General features: G+C 63.3%; 1 protein-coding gene across 2 annotated transcripts in view; it reads right to left on the bottom strand.

Moving 5' to 3' along the window:
* The window catches only part of LOC119098460 (tyrosine-protein kinase Src64B), a 43,676-nt gene extending 31,025 nt beyond the window's left edge, over positions 1-12,651 (bottom strand). For both annotated transcript variants that reach the window (XM_037221383.1, XM_037221382.1), the window contains exon 1: positions 12,556-12,651. The gene's annotated coding sequence lies outside the window, so the exon portion shown is untranslated. The remainder of the gene's footprint in view (positions 1-12,555) is intronic.
* Positions 12,652-12,879: the final 228 nt, after the last annotated feature.

The following is a 12,879-nucleotide window of genomic DNA, read 5'->3' on the forward strand; positions in this document are numbered from 1 at the left end:
CACCTTCCTTACCTCTCTTCAGAGGTGACGGATCTTCTGAAGACGGAGGGGGGAGGGGACGAATTCACTTGTTTACCCCGTTTATACACGCGTGTCTCCACAGAGTTCAAGAAATCCCTGCCGAAATGGAGGAGCCCATCCTTCGTCCCTTCCCCACTCTCACCAAAGGTCAATGCCTTTCCGCCCTCCGTCTTCCCCGCCCCTCCGTCCCATCTCGCCCCGACCCTCCCCCCTCATCTCGCCCCTCTCGCCCACCTCGTGCCAAGCTTACCCCTCTCTCTCACCTCGCCAGTGACCTCGTAGCTCCCTCCCGTCTCGTCCCTGACCTCGCGTCTCTCGGCCACCTCGCCCCTGCCCCCGGGCCTCCCCGTCCAGTGGCGGGGCGGCGGGGTAGCGGGACAGCGGCCTCCGGACGTGCCTCCCGCTGTCGGCAGGTTTCGCCAGCGTCCGGCCAGGCCACCACCCCAGCCACCGGCACCGGCAACGGGCGGCGCCATTATCGCCGCCCCGAACCGCGCGCGCCGACGCTCGCCGCCACTCTCACCGATTTCCACGGCATATGGCCTATTGAATAATGCCAGTTTTATCGGCGCGGTTGAGAGCGAAAACGTGAGGACATACATGTGCACGCGGTTGGGTGAGTGCGGTCTGGGGAGAAAATGGAGATGTGGGGAGAGCGCAGGAGCGACGGCCGGGGAGAAAAGCGGAACAGGGAAAGGTGGGATGGTTCAAGCTTTGCATGGCTACAGCTGGTCCAGATGCTGCACGGTTAGAGCTTCCCACGGCCTGACGGTATCTGTCCGCTCGTGTCCACTTCTTACTTCTTACGACTGGTGCCAGCTGCTGCCAGCTGGCCGTCCCCCGTTCGCAGATTAACAGTCGCGTGCCGTGTGGTGTCGGCCGCTGTTGTGAGCTGACGGGCTGTAGCGGGAGTAGACCGCTGTTGTAAGCTGACGGGCTGTAGCGGGAGTGGACCGCTGTCGTGAGCGGCCGACGGGTTGTAGCGGGAGTGGACCGCTGTCGTGAGCGGCCGACAGGCTGTAGCGAGAGTGGACCGCTGTTGTGAGCGACTGACGAAATGTAGATGGGCTCGACCGCTGTCGTGAGCGGCCGGCGGGTTGTAGCGGGACTGGACCGCTGTTGTGAACGGCCGGCGGGTTGTAGCGGGGCTGGACCGCTGTTGTGAGCGACTAACGAGATGTCGATGGGCTGGACCGCTGTCGTGAGCGGCCGACGGGTTGTAGCGGGACTGGACCGCTGTTGTGAGCGGCCGGCGGGTTGTAGCGGGGCTGGGCCGCTGTTGTGAGCGACTGACGAGATGTAGATGGGCTGGACCGCTGTTGTAAGCGGCCGACGGGTTGTAGCGCGGCTGGACCGCTGTTGTGAGCGACTGACGAGATGTAGATGGGCTCAACCGCTGTTGTAAGCGGCCGACGGGTTGTAGCGCGGCTGGACCGCTGTTGTAAGCGGCCGACGGGTTGTAGCGCAGCTGGACCGCTGTTGTGAGCGACTGACGAGATATAGATGGGCTCAACCGCTGTTGTGAGCGGCCGGCGGGTTGTAGCGGGGCTGGACCGCCGTTGTGAGCCGCTGACCGGCTGTGGAGGGCGGTTGGCCCGGAACAGACGGGCCGCGCAGCCGGCAGGCTCCACCGCTATGAAGGACGGGCGAAAGCGGCGGAAGAGCCGGGCGCGCCGGCCGGCTGGGCTCGGCGCTGTTTGTACGCAGGGCCGAGTGATGGATCACTCTGCCGGGCCGCCGACCGAGCACCCGCTCTCGAGCTCGCCGGCGAGATGCCGCCCGCCGTCCCCACCCGGAGCTGGCCGCGGTGGCGGCGGCGGCGCCACACCTCACATCTGTTGGACGGCTGCGGACACGGCTGCTGCAGATGCAAGATGGCACGCGGCGACAGAGCTGCTGCCAGCAGTCATCAACCACGATCGTTAGGAAAGTAAACACAATTGGCCCGCTAACACCGAAGCATGAAAGGCAGCCGACAGCGCCGCTACCGCAAAGGCAACAGCCAGCAGTGTTTATGCTCGAAAGCTACCCGCTGGCTAACGCGTCGCTTTCCCTGCAATGGAAACTTTCACGCGTCACGCAGAAAAACAGGAGCACGGACTGACGAGCACAAGGCCGGGTTTGTCCGAGTTTGTTCTAGAGTAGCACATTGAACGCTTATTGTTGTTGATGTGGCCCAACGTTCAACGGCCTCGACTCGCGGTCACTGCCTCATATCAGGCCCAACTGCTGTCACTGCCTCAGATCAGGCCCAACTGCCGTCACCATCTCAGGTCAGGCCCAAGTGCCGTCACTATTTCAGATCAGGCCCAAGTGCCGTCACTACCTCAGATCAGGCCCAACTGCCGTCACTATCTCAGATCACGCCCAAGTGCCGTCACTATCTCAGATCAGGCTCAACTGCCGTCACTACCTCAGACTAGGCCCAACTGCCGAGCACCGGGCCACAAATCACCACAGCCGGCGCTCGGCGAGCATACGGCAGTGAGCGATAACAGAGGAAGGCCCAGCCCACCTGGGGACATCATTACGTGCTTACAAAGCTGAGACAAAACTGCTGGTGTACGTACTCGATGCTATGCGTGCAACACAGATCACTCGGAATGTAACCCGCAGCGAACATGTTCAAGCCAGGCCCTCCTTTTGCATCTGTGATGTTTAAGCTTTACCCAACTAAGCAGGCTTTGGCATGTGGCTACAGACTGCGTGACCGACACACGTAAACAGGGAGCAGCCATGGCTCCTGGCGTCACTTGGTGGGCGCGCCGACAGGGCCTGACATTGTCGCTTGTCGTCACAGGGATCACGGCGAGTTAATCAATGTGGACACATAGCCAATTGACCATCACTCAACAGCGAGTGTGCTTGTGCCGAGAGTGGCTTCACAGTGTCATGACGCACTCGACACACAACGGTAGCAGTCACTGATCACATACACCTCCGCAATCGTGCCTTTGTCCTTCGCGATCCCTCACCTAAATTGTACGAAATTTTTGTGTCAGAAATTTCGCCTGAACTACTGAGAACCCAGCGTCGTTTTCCGGGGGAATATCGAACCCATCATTCGCGAGATACCAGGGAAGGAGGCAGAATCTCTCCTCATATTATCATGCACATTCTCCCAACATACGACCTCTCGCACCGAGCAGGGTTAATGATTGCTGCGATCTTTCCAGCGAGCGAGAGGCTTTCTCCAGCCATGCCGCCATCCGACGCCGGCACCCACGGGCCCGAGTGACGAGGGTGAGGAATCCTAGAGGGGACGGTGCAGAGGGGCCATGGGGGCCTGCGACGGGACGGGAGCCACGCAGCCGAGCGCCCATAAGACCGTCAGTAGAGGGTGCAGCAGGGCGCAGCGATCGGGCAGCAAATACTGCAGCGGGCCATCAGCGGAGGAGCCGCCGCCCCTTCCCCGCCGTCGGCGCCGGCGGCAGCCGCAGTGCGACGCCGACCGGCAGCGGTCCGAGGCCGACTCCCAGCGTCCGGAAGCGGCCGCCAGTTCGCTGCCGAATAATCGATCGGGCCGCGGGCGCCGGGCGGGGGACGCCGGCCACGAGCGTGTCTGACTCACAGCCGGTAGCGCCGCGCCGCCGCCAGGACCGGCACAGCGAGGCGCGCACTGCCGTCGGCGGGACACGCGGGGAGACCTGAGCCGCGGCCAGCCGGGCCGGAAATGCCCTGACCCGGGGCGGGCAGCGGCGCGACCGCCGCCGCACTTGCCCTCCCGGTGAGAGGGGGCGGAGTCTCCGCCCGCACAGGGCCGGCGGCCGATGTCGCCGCCGCTCGCTCAAACAGAGCAGTGTCGACTTGGGACCAGCGCTGAGGGTGGTGGGGCAAATGACGTTGAGTGGAGCTAGGGCATGAAGAAAAGCTGCCTCACAAAACAGCGTCGGCTGCCCTGATTCCGCGCACTGTTGCAGGGGGTTGAGTCAGACGAGAACGGGTACGCCCGTGACGCAATACGCTCCCGCCATGCCAGGCAGATCACTCTCAAGAGTGTGCCGGCGCTGACAGCAGTTCAGTGGAAGCCTTGGGCACATGCCTGCCATACGGCAGACGAACACATCAACCCCGTCACCATACGGTCGTCCCCGGCGAAACTAGCGTTCCGCGATACTCCGTGGGATTGTGTCGTAACCTGTCGTACCTTTGCCCTGGCGACGCCCACCGGAGTGGGACGCCCCCCCCCCCCTCCCCCCTCCTGGCCATTGGCTGGCGTCAGCACCTGGCAGCCGTGTAGGACGAAAGTTCGCCAGTTCCTGGTGGCGTCACCCAGACCGGACGAGATGGGCGTCAGCAGCGAAAACAGCCGCATGGGTGGTCCAATCGCCAGCGGTCCAGAAAGTCGGGGGCGGTGCTCCAGAGAGCCGCACCGCAGATCTTCGACTGGCTCATGTCCGAGCCAGGGCAGCGCCGCCAGCCCAGACCGGAGCCAGGGCAGCGCCGCCAGCCCGGACCGGAGCCAGGGCAGCGCCGCCAGCCCGGACCGGAGCCAGGGCAGCGCCGCCAGCCCGGACCTGAGCCAAGGGAGCGCCGCCAGCCCGGACCGGAGCCAGGGCAGCGCCGCCAGCCCAGACCGAAGCCAGGGCAGCGCCGCCAGCCCAGACCGGGGTCACGGCAGCGCCGCCAGCCCAAACCGAAGCCAGGGGAGTACCGTCAGCCCAGACCGAAGCCAGGGGAGTGCCGCCAGGACGTTGCAGCGTCCGAGCTCGCCCTCTCAGCCATTGCTGCCGTCCCACCAGCGCATACGCAGCGGGCGGGACGGCAGCAGGCCAGACCGCGAGACAAGAGCCATCGTCTACTGACCAAGCCGAATCGCCGGGGGAGAGCGTCCGCTCTGACTGAGCCGCGTCGCGGAGGCGGCAGTGGCGATAAGGCTGCGGTGAGGCGCGCAGGGAGCGGCCCGGCACCAACTGTCCAGTCAGCGACGAGCTGCCGGTCGGTCACGCGCCTCGCCGCCGGCCCGTGACGCACACGGCGCGGCTCGGGGCGTGACGTCACGACGTGTCACGCCCTCGTGACCCACTGATCAGCGGCCCGCGCTTCAGACACGGCACGGCGACGGTCAGCGACGAGCGGCGCTGCCGTGCGCGCTGGAGTCCAGCGCTAGAAATAGGGCAGGCGCAAGGCTGCGGTTTTGATCGGACGCCATCGGGAGGCGGCGAGGGGAGACTCAGGGCCAAACCGTGTCACCAGCAGGGCTTCAGTCCCCACCCAGGCACCGACGCCCTCGATTACGTGAGCCGGACAGACGGCGCGGCCAGCGCTGGAAGGCCCACGGAAGTGGCGGCGTCTGGAAGTCCGGCTCTGGCGGCGCGGCCCGCCGGGTGACGCCAGTGGGCGACGGCGGCGGACATCCGGGCCTCAGCCTCTCAGCCCCGGCCAGACAGCCGAGCCCGGCTAGACCGGCCAGCCGGCACGTACCCGTAGCGCACAGTGCACCGAGTCACAGCCGGCGGCCTACCACGGGCGTGGCCGCACGTGTCCAGCATAGCCCATACAGCTTAGTCCCACATCCGGCGTGCAGTGCACAAGGTTCAAACAGGCGTGTTTGAACGCAATGGTTGACTGCGTATCTGTACGGGACGGCGCTCTGCCAGCACCGTCGCGTGTTAGGTGACTGCACTCAGTCCTTTCAAGAGCCGGTGGGGCAGCGGGTAAAGGATCGCGTTAGGTCACTGCACTCCGTCTTTTCAAGGCCCGGTGGGCCGGTGGAACACAGCACAAGCCGCGTAAGGCCGCTGCACTCCGTCTTTTCAAGGCCCGGTGGGCCGGTGGAACACAGCACAAGCCGCGTAAGGTCGCTGCACTCCGTCCTTTGAAAAGTCGCTGGGGCGGCGAGTAAAGGATCGTGTTAGGTCACTCCACATGACATTTGTAGACATTCAGTAGGTTGTTTGCTTAATGCTGGAGTGGACACGAGCTAGTTGTCAGCAACGAAACCATCATTATAGTTAAAACGGCCACCATGGATTTACATAAAACGTGAAAGGTACTGAAATTGCCACAATTTCTTAACAGCATAACGCGACAGAAAATCCTACACAATTACGGAGCGGAAGAAGTGAGGATTCAGGAAGACACACGAGGGCGCCTCTACTTAAAACCTCACGCCATGGGCCGGCACTGCCTGCTGCAGAATCTGACATGACCTGTTGGACACCTCATCGCACGGGGGAGGGGGGGAGGGGGCGGCACGATTCGCGCAGCTCCGAGGAGAGTTCGCCGTCGTCGGCAGCACGCGCCACACCGCAGTTCGCAGCAGGGGCCCGCCTGCCCGTCTGGTGACGGCCGGCGCACGGGGGGAGGGACGGCGAGCCCCTCGAGCTCCGGCCGGCTCGGCCAGGGCGGGCACCGCTGGTCGGACGGAAGCGGCGCGGGCCGCTGCAGGATGCGCGCGGGCCGCCGCTGCGCCACCGAGCGCAGGTCGGCCGCCACAAGACACGGCTGACACCGTGGCACCCAGCGGGGCTGACATAGCGGCGCCGGGCAGAGACGACGCTGTGGCGCAGGCACAAGTGACGCAGTGGAGCGGGGCAGGGGTAACACTGCGGTCAACGGCGAGACGACACGCAGGGAGCAGCTGTCGGGCAAAACAAAGGTTAGGGCGGAGCGACGTGGAGGCCGGCTAGCCTCCGCCTCGGGGCCGTTGTTAGCGCTGGGATGGAGCCGACCGGTCCCTCGTTTCCACCTCATTACAATAAGGCGATTTACGGGCCGGGTTATTACAGGGCGCCGCAGCAAACGGCGGGGCGTTTGGAAGGCGGTGGGCACGACGCCGACCGCCTTCAGAGGGGTGCGCCGAGGCCGCCCTCGACAGCCCTGCCCTGGAACGAGGCGCGAGCTGTCCTCCCGGGGGCAACCCTCGTCAGCCATTCCCAGGAACGAGGCGCGAGCCATCCTCCGCGGGTGCAGTCATCTTCCCCATGGAGAAAGGCGCATACTCCTTCCAGCTCTTCGGCAGTGCTTCAATTTTTACGACATCGTCGCTGGCTTTCGCATGAACCGTGGCCGGAAAACTGAAACGCGACCGATCCTAGAAGATCGCAGACAAGCTTGCCGTCATGGGTTCGTAGACCCAGAACTGTGATAAAAACTGACCCGTCCCCTCGTTATCCCCGTGCAGCTGGCGCAGGAAGAAGGGACGGGGAGAGGAAAAGGCGCTGGTGCTTTCAGACCAAACACAATCCCCTACGGAAAACTCAGCGCGACCCAAACACGCCGCGTACTCCAACTGCGCCACACCAGCAGCGGCGCGTCGTCACCAGCGGACGTGTTAATCACAGACGCCGATGTGCTGTCCATACCCGGAGGCTACGCAGGTGCTCCATGGCGGCGCCCATTCGCAGAACCACTTTCACAGGCCGTGCTCAGGGGCTTTTGACGCATTTCCGACCACATTTGACGACCCTGAGATCCGTCCGCTCCCTCCCTCCCCAGCTCACTTGGCGGATGCTCGGGCCTCCGACATCCTGCAGTCCACGGCGCCAGGCCTCACCCAACGAGAGCAGCCCGCGGCGCCAGTGGCGCGGGTGCGGCTTCCGCCGAGTCCAGCCGAGCGCCGTCCTGCCCGCCCGCCCAGCGTCCGCCAGCCAAAACAGCGCGGCATCCGCCTCTCGAGCCGGCGCCGCGTCCCCCGACCGCAAACCTCCAGCTCTCAGCGCGTCGTCGGTCGCACGACTGGGATGACCCGGTTCTGTGCTGGGGCGGGGTGGTGGTGGGGGGGTGGGGGTGGCGGTAGGTGGGTGGGCCATCTGGGATGCCCGTCTGGATTGGTCTGTCCGTGAGCCGGGCATGAGTATCGGCTTCCGCCGGCGGTATTGGCGAGCACAGACCGCTGTGGAGCCCATCAGTCGACACACCCGTCCCGACACGCCACGATTGTACATATCCGCGGCCGTCAGAGGGCCCGCCCTGGCGGAGGGGACGGACGCTGGCCGGCCCCGGCCGTGGCGGCGCGGCGAGAGGGCGGCCGTCGACCATTTCTTGGCGAGCGTGACCTTGGCAGGGTAGCTCGGCCCGGTACCGGGGCTGGCGACCACACAGGGCGGCAGAGGAGAGCCCTCTTGCCCTCAGACGGTCGGGGAGAATGCAGGAGAGACCCTGTCCGGCCTCAGACCTCCGCAGCGGACGCAGGGGAGACCCGGTCCGGCCCCAGACCTCCGCAGAGGACGCAGGGGAGACGCCGTCCAGCCATGAACGTACCACAGGAGAGGCAGGAGGCCCCGCCAGGCTCCAGACTCACCACAGAGGAGACCTCGAGGAGGCCCGGCAAGGAGCCAGATGATTCAGAGAACATCACAACACGTAACCGTGACAAATGTTGCAACTGATCAACCGGTGAGGGGGAGAGAGCTGTGAGCCGGTGACCGGCAGCCAGCGAAAGGGAGAGGAGGAAAGGGAAGGGACGATCTGGCACTGAGATGTCTCAGAACTGGTGCAGCCAGCTGGAGGCTACGGGGGCGCGGGGGGGGGGGGGCGCGGGGACACCAGCAGCGGCTAGTCTATGGCGACCTGACTGAACAGCGCGCACTCCCAGCGTGGCGTCTCCAGTCTGTGGCGACCTGACTGAACAGCGCGCACTCCCAGCGTGGCGTCTCCAGAGGCCGGCACATGGGTCGGCCTGATCAGCCGGCGCCTGTCATCGCTGGCCGCCATCGGCGGCGGATATGACGGCGGGGTGCTGCATCCCAGGCCAGCGCCGGCCCGTTAGCGCGGCCAAACCGGTCCACCGGGCCAGTCAGGTGCAAGGTGGGGTGACGTCACCCCAATGAACCGGTCCTGGAGCCGTCACCAGACCGCACTCCTGCACCAGGCCGAACCAGGCCGGGCGGCGAGGAATTGAACCAGACGTCAGGTGATCAGGCTGGGTGTCGTGTGACTAGACCGGACGTCCAGTAATGAGGACGGTCGTAAAACGGCCGTGTGCAAATAACCAGAACAGTGTAAAATGATCTGTCCGGGCGTAAGGTGATGAGACCACTACAGTATGCCAACTCGTAAAAAGCTTAGAAATGCATTTTTCTATCTAGCTCGAGCCCCCCCCCCCCCCCGTCCCACCGAACATTGAGAGGGAAGTGGCCAGATCCGGGGGCAAGCATTGCTAAGAAGAAACACATTTTTGGGGGGGGTGTGTTTTGGAGTGGGCTTTGATATTTTCTCTTCCTCAGCCCACCACCCGTTCCCAACTTAATTTGCTGCAAATGTGTTCGGCAAATATCCGACGGAGACAGAAATCAGCGGAAAATGTAATCTAGCGATACATAGGAGACCAAAATTACGAAAAGAGCCCAAAACTGAGAGTCCGAAATCGTGCGCAAAATGCGTCATGTTCCCTTAAAATATTACATTTTGACACTCTGGGCCGGTGTTCAGTGCTTAAACCCGTCGGCAGCCAACCATCAGATGTGCGAAGTGACCAGCACGGAAGTGGAGTAATGACAAAGCGTAAAGTGATCAGAACGGGCATCAAATTACGCCAGGTGTGCAGTGGTGACACCAGCGTTAAATGATTGGACCTGGCGTAGGGTAATCAGAATTCGCGCCAAGGACAAATGTCCGTGCGACCAATGGCAAAGTATGATTTAGAGAACACGCACTAGGCTATCTGTCTGTTTGTGGTTTTGTGTTCTAGAACATCTGGCGCTGCATCGGCGATGGCGGTTTGGCCCCATGGCCGATGGGCCAGACGAAAACGCCCATAGCCCCTGTATCGGCCATGGCTGGTTTGGCCAAACCGACCCCCAGTCACACACTAGGAAAGGTGGCAAGACTAACAAAGCTGGCCATGGTTACTGATTGCACCATCATTAATTCTCACTACAGATCTGGCTAATGCTAGACGTCAGTCCGCTGAAATCACGACACCTGTATCATCATGCAAGGCCCCTTCGGAGAGCCAGCCTTTCGGGGCGGCTTAGTTTCCAGCTACTTTTGCTTGCATGAGTTCATGAGGATGCAGCGATGACAGCCTCCCCTTCCAACACGGCCGAATGCTGGCGTTCAGTGGAATTCCGTTCCATGAAAGCAATTCGCATCGCCGAGGTCTCACATCTCCACATAATCCAAATCGTGTCGGACAGGCCGGCCCGCGGGTACCTGCCCCCACTGCGTGCCAAACAGGCTGGGCAGCGGACAGATTCTGGCATTCGCTCAGCCCAGTGACGTCAGTTCCCTTCAAAACACCGTCCCCGAGCGTCATAGTGGCAGCAGCAGTGGGAGGCGAGGCAGCGGCGACGGCGGCAGTGGGAGGCGAGGCAGCAGCGACGGCAGCGGTGGCAGAGGCGATGACAGTTGGGGTCTACCACAACAATGAGGCCGGCAGCAGGAGAACAGACGGCAGCGGGGGCAGTGGCGGCGGGGCTTCAGCTTGCGATCCACCCAGGTTACCGGCCGCTGCCGCTGCCGCTGCCACCAGCCGCATCTGCCTCCTCACGCGGTCGGGTCACACGCCGCCCGGCCGCTGGCCGACGCGCCTATAGTTAGTCCGCTAATACGACAGCCGCCAAGAGAGGCGTCTTATTTTTGGCAGCGACGCGTCGCCGTGTGCGAGCGAGTGCCTCACGCGCGGCCGGCCTGATTCGACCGCAGACAAAACAGCGGTCGGGGCGGGGCGCGGCAGGGCCGCCGGACAGCTGGCCCTGCCGCGCGGTCAACACCTGAGGGGAAGGTCAGGGCATGTGGCCCGCCTCTGGCAGGTGTGAAGGGACTCACAGACACCATCTGTTGCGCTGAACACAGTGAGTCACCGGTTCACGGCAGGGTCATGGCGGACCCAGTTGTCCAGACAGGGTTAGCAGTGGGTTATAGCGGGACGGGTGTCCAGACAGGGCTAGCAGTGGGTTGTGCCGGGGTCAGATGCCCGGACAGGGTTAGCAGTGCATTTTGGCTTACCCAGTTGTCCAGACAGGTTAACAGGGGATTGTGGCGGGGTCAGATGTCCAGACATGGCTAGTAGTGGATTATGGCGAGGTCGGGTGTCCCAGACAGTGTTAGCAGTGCACTATGGCTTACCCAGCTGTCCAGACAGCGTTAGCAGGGGATTATGGCGGGGCCGAGTGTCCAGACAGGGTTAGCAGTGGATTGTGGCGAGGTCAAATGCCCAGACAGGGTTAGCAGTGGATTGCGACGGGGTCAGATGCCTAGATAGGGTTAGCGGCAAACTATGGCGGGGCCAGTTGTCCAGATAGGGTTAGCAGTGGATCATGGCAGGATCAGGTGTCCAGACAGGGTTAGCAGTGGACTATGACAGCGTCAGGTGTTCAGACAGGGTTTACAGGCGGATCACAGCGGTAACCGGCACCCGGACAGAGTTAATAGATGGGTCAAAGCGCGACCCTATGTCCACGAGGCACATTCCACACAGCCGGGGAGCGGCAGACGGTGGTGACCGGCTGGTGGAGAGGGGGGGGGGGGGGGGGTGGGGGGGGGGGGGGGGGGGGGGGGGGGGGGGGGGGGGGGGGGGGGGGGGGGGGGGGGGGGGGGGGGGGGGGGGGTGGGGGGGGGGGGGGGGGGGGGGGGGGGGGGGGGGGGGGGGGGGGGGGGGGGGGGGGGGGGTGGGGGGGGGGGGGGTGGGGGGGGGGGGGGGGGGGGGGGGGGGGGGGGGGGGGGGGGGGGGGGGGGGGGGGGGGGGGAGGGGGGGGGGGGGGGGGGGGGGGGGGGGGGGGGGGGGGGGGGGGGTGGAACAGGAGGAGCAGCCGACCGGGCGGGTCCCGCACGAGGTCTATACACAGTCCGGCAGGGCCGACGGTCGGGCCGTAGCGCCGGTCCCTGCTGGCAGCCGGCGGTGGGCGTTGAAGTCCTCTCACGAAATAAAAACCAACTGTCCCTGTCGCGGGCGGCGCGCGCCGCGACCACTTACGGCGGCGCAACGCCACAAGTAGACGGGCCAGAGACGAAGGGAGAGAGGAGAAGAGAGAGAGCGGGAGCACGCAGGGGATCGCTTCATACCACGACGGACTTCGGATTATCCCCACTGTGCGCCCGCCGTGCGGACGGCGCGCTGAGATAGAGCAGCGTTCCTCTGTCCACCAACTGTCATGTGCCGCATTCCCCAACATAGACGCGGCGTTGATGTTGTTTGGTAAGGCGGGCTCAGCACAACATTTATTCAACAAAGGGTGCCTCACTCCAACATAGGCGCGGTGTTTGTGATGTTGGGGAGGCGGGCTCGGCACAATATTTATCAACAAGGGGACCCCAAATCAGCTTTCGTTCTAGGTTTGTGCCACTTTATTAAGCCATTTCGGGACGTTCATGGCCACTTGCTTTCCCTGATTTTTGTGTGTGTGGTGGTTCTGGGCGTTTGAGGGCCTGGAAAAAGACGAATGCAGGAATTGCGGAATGTGTTAAAATACAACGTCCATTCGTTATTCTTTTTCATGCTTTGTTATTTTCATCAATCGCGTCAGTTTTACCACACGTTCGGAGTTAACACCGTTTTTGTTCCGAAACTCAGCAGGTATCATTCCGCTAGTTTTTCGCGCAGTTGGAAAATGGAAATGAATATCGAGATGAATTCAATAGAACACTTACCATTAGACGAATAATCCAAATTGTCAATCGAAGACCTTCTCCGGGTAAACCGGGACGGGTCGATGCGTGGTCGCACAAATGACTAGTTGGATGGCGTAGCAGGTTTTCTAGCTTGATTTTTGTCTATATTCCAGCAGCCAACCTCTGATCTTCAACCCAGAGATCAGCACGGAAAGCACGTCACGCGTGAAAAGAAACTACCAATGCCCCCCGCAATTCAGGGTTGCTGCGCCCAAGCCCGGCCGGCCCCCTCACCGCACCGGCGCACTCAGCTGACTGCCGCCGCCGCGCACTGCTGCCGCCGCCGCCGCCGCCGCCGCTTCC

The sequence above is a fragment of the Pollicipes pollicipes genome, unplaced genomic scaffold, assembly GCF_011947565.3.
Source record: "Pollicipes pollicipes isolate AB1234 unplaced genomic scaffold, Ppol_2.1 Scaffold_4740;HRSCAF=5597_pilon_pilon_pilon, whole genome shotgun sequence".
NCBI lineage: Eukaryota > Metazoa > Arthropoda > Thecostraca > Pollicipedomorpha > Pollicipedidae > Pollicipes > Pollicipes pollicipes.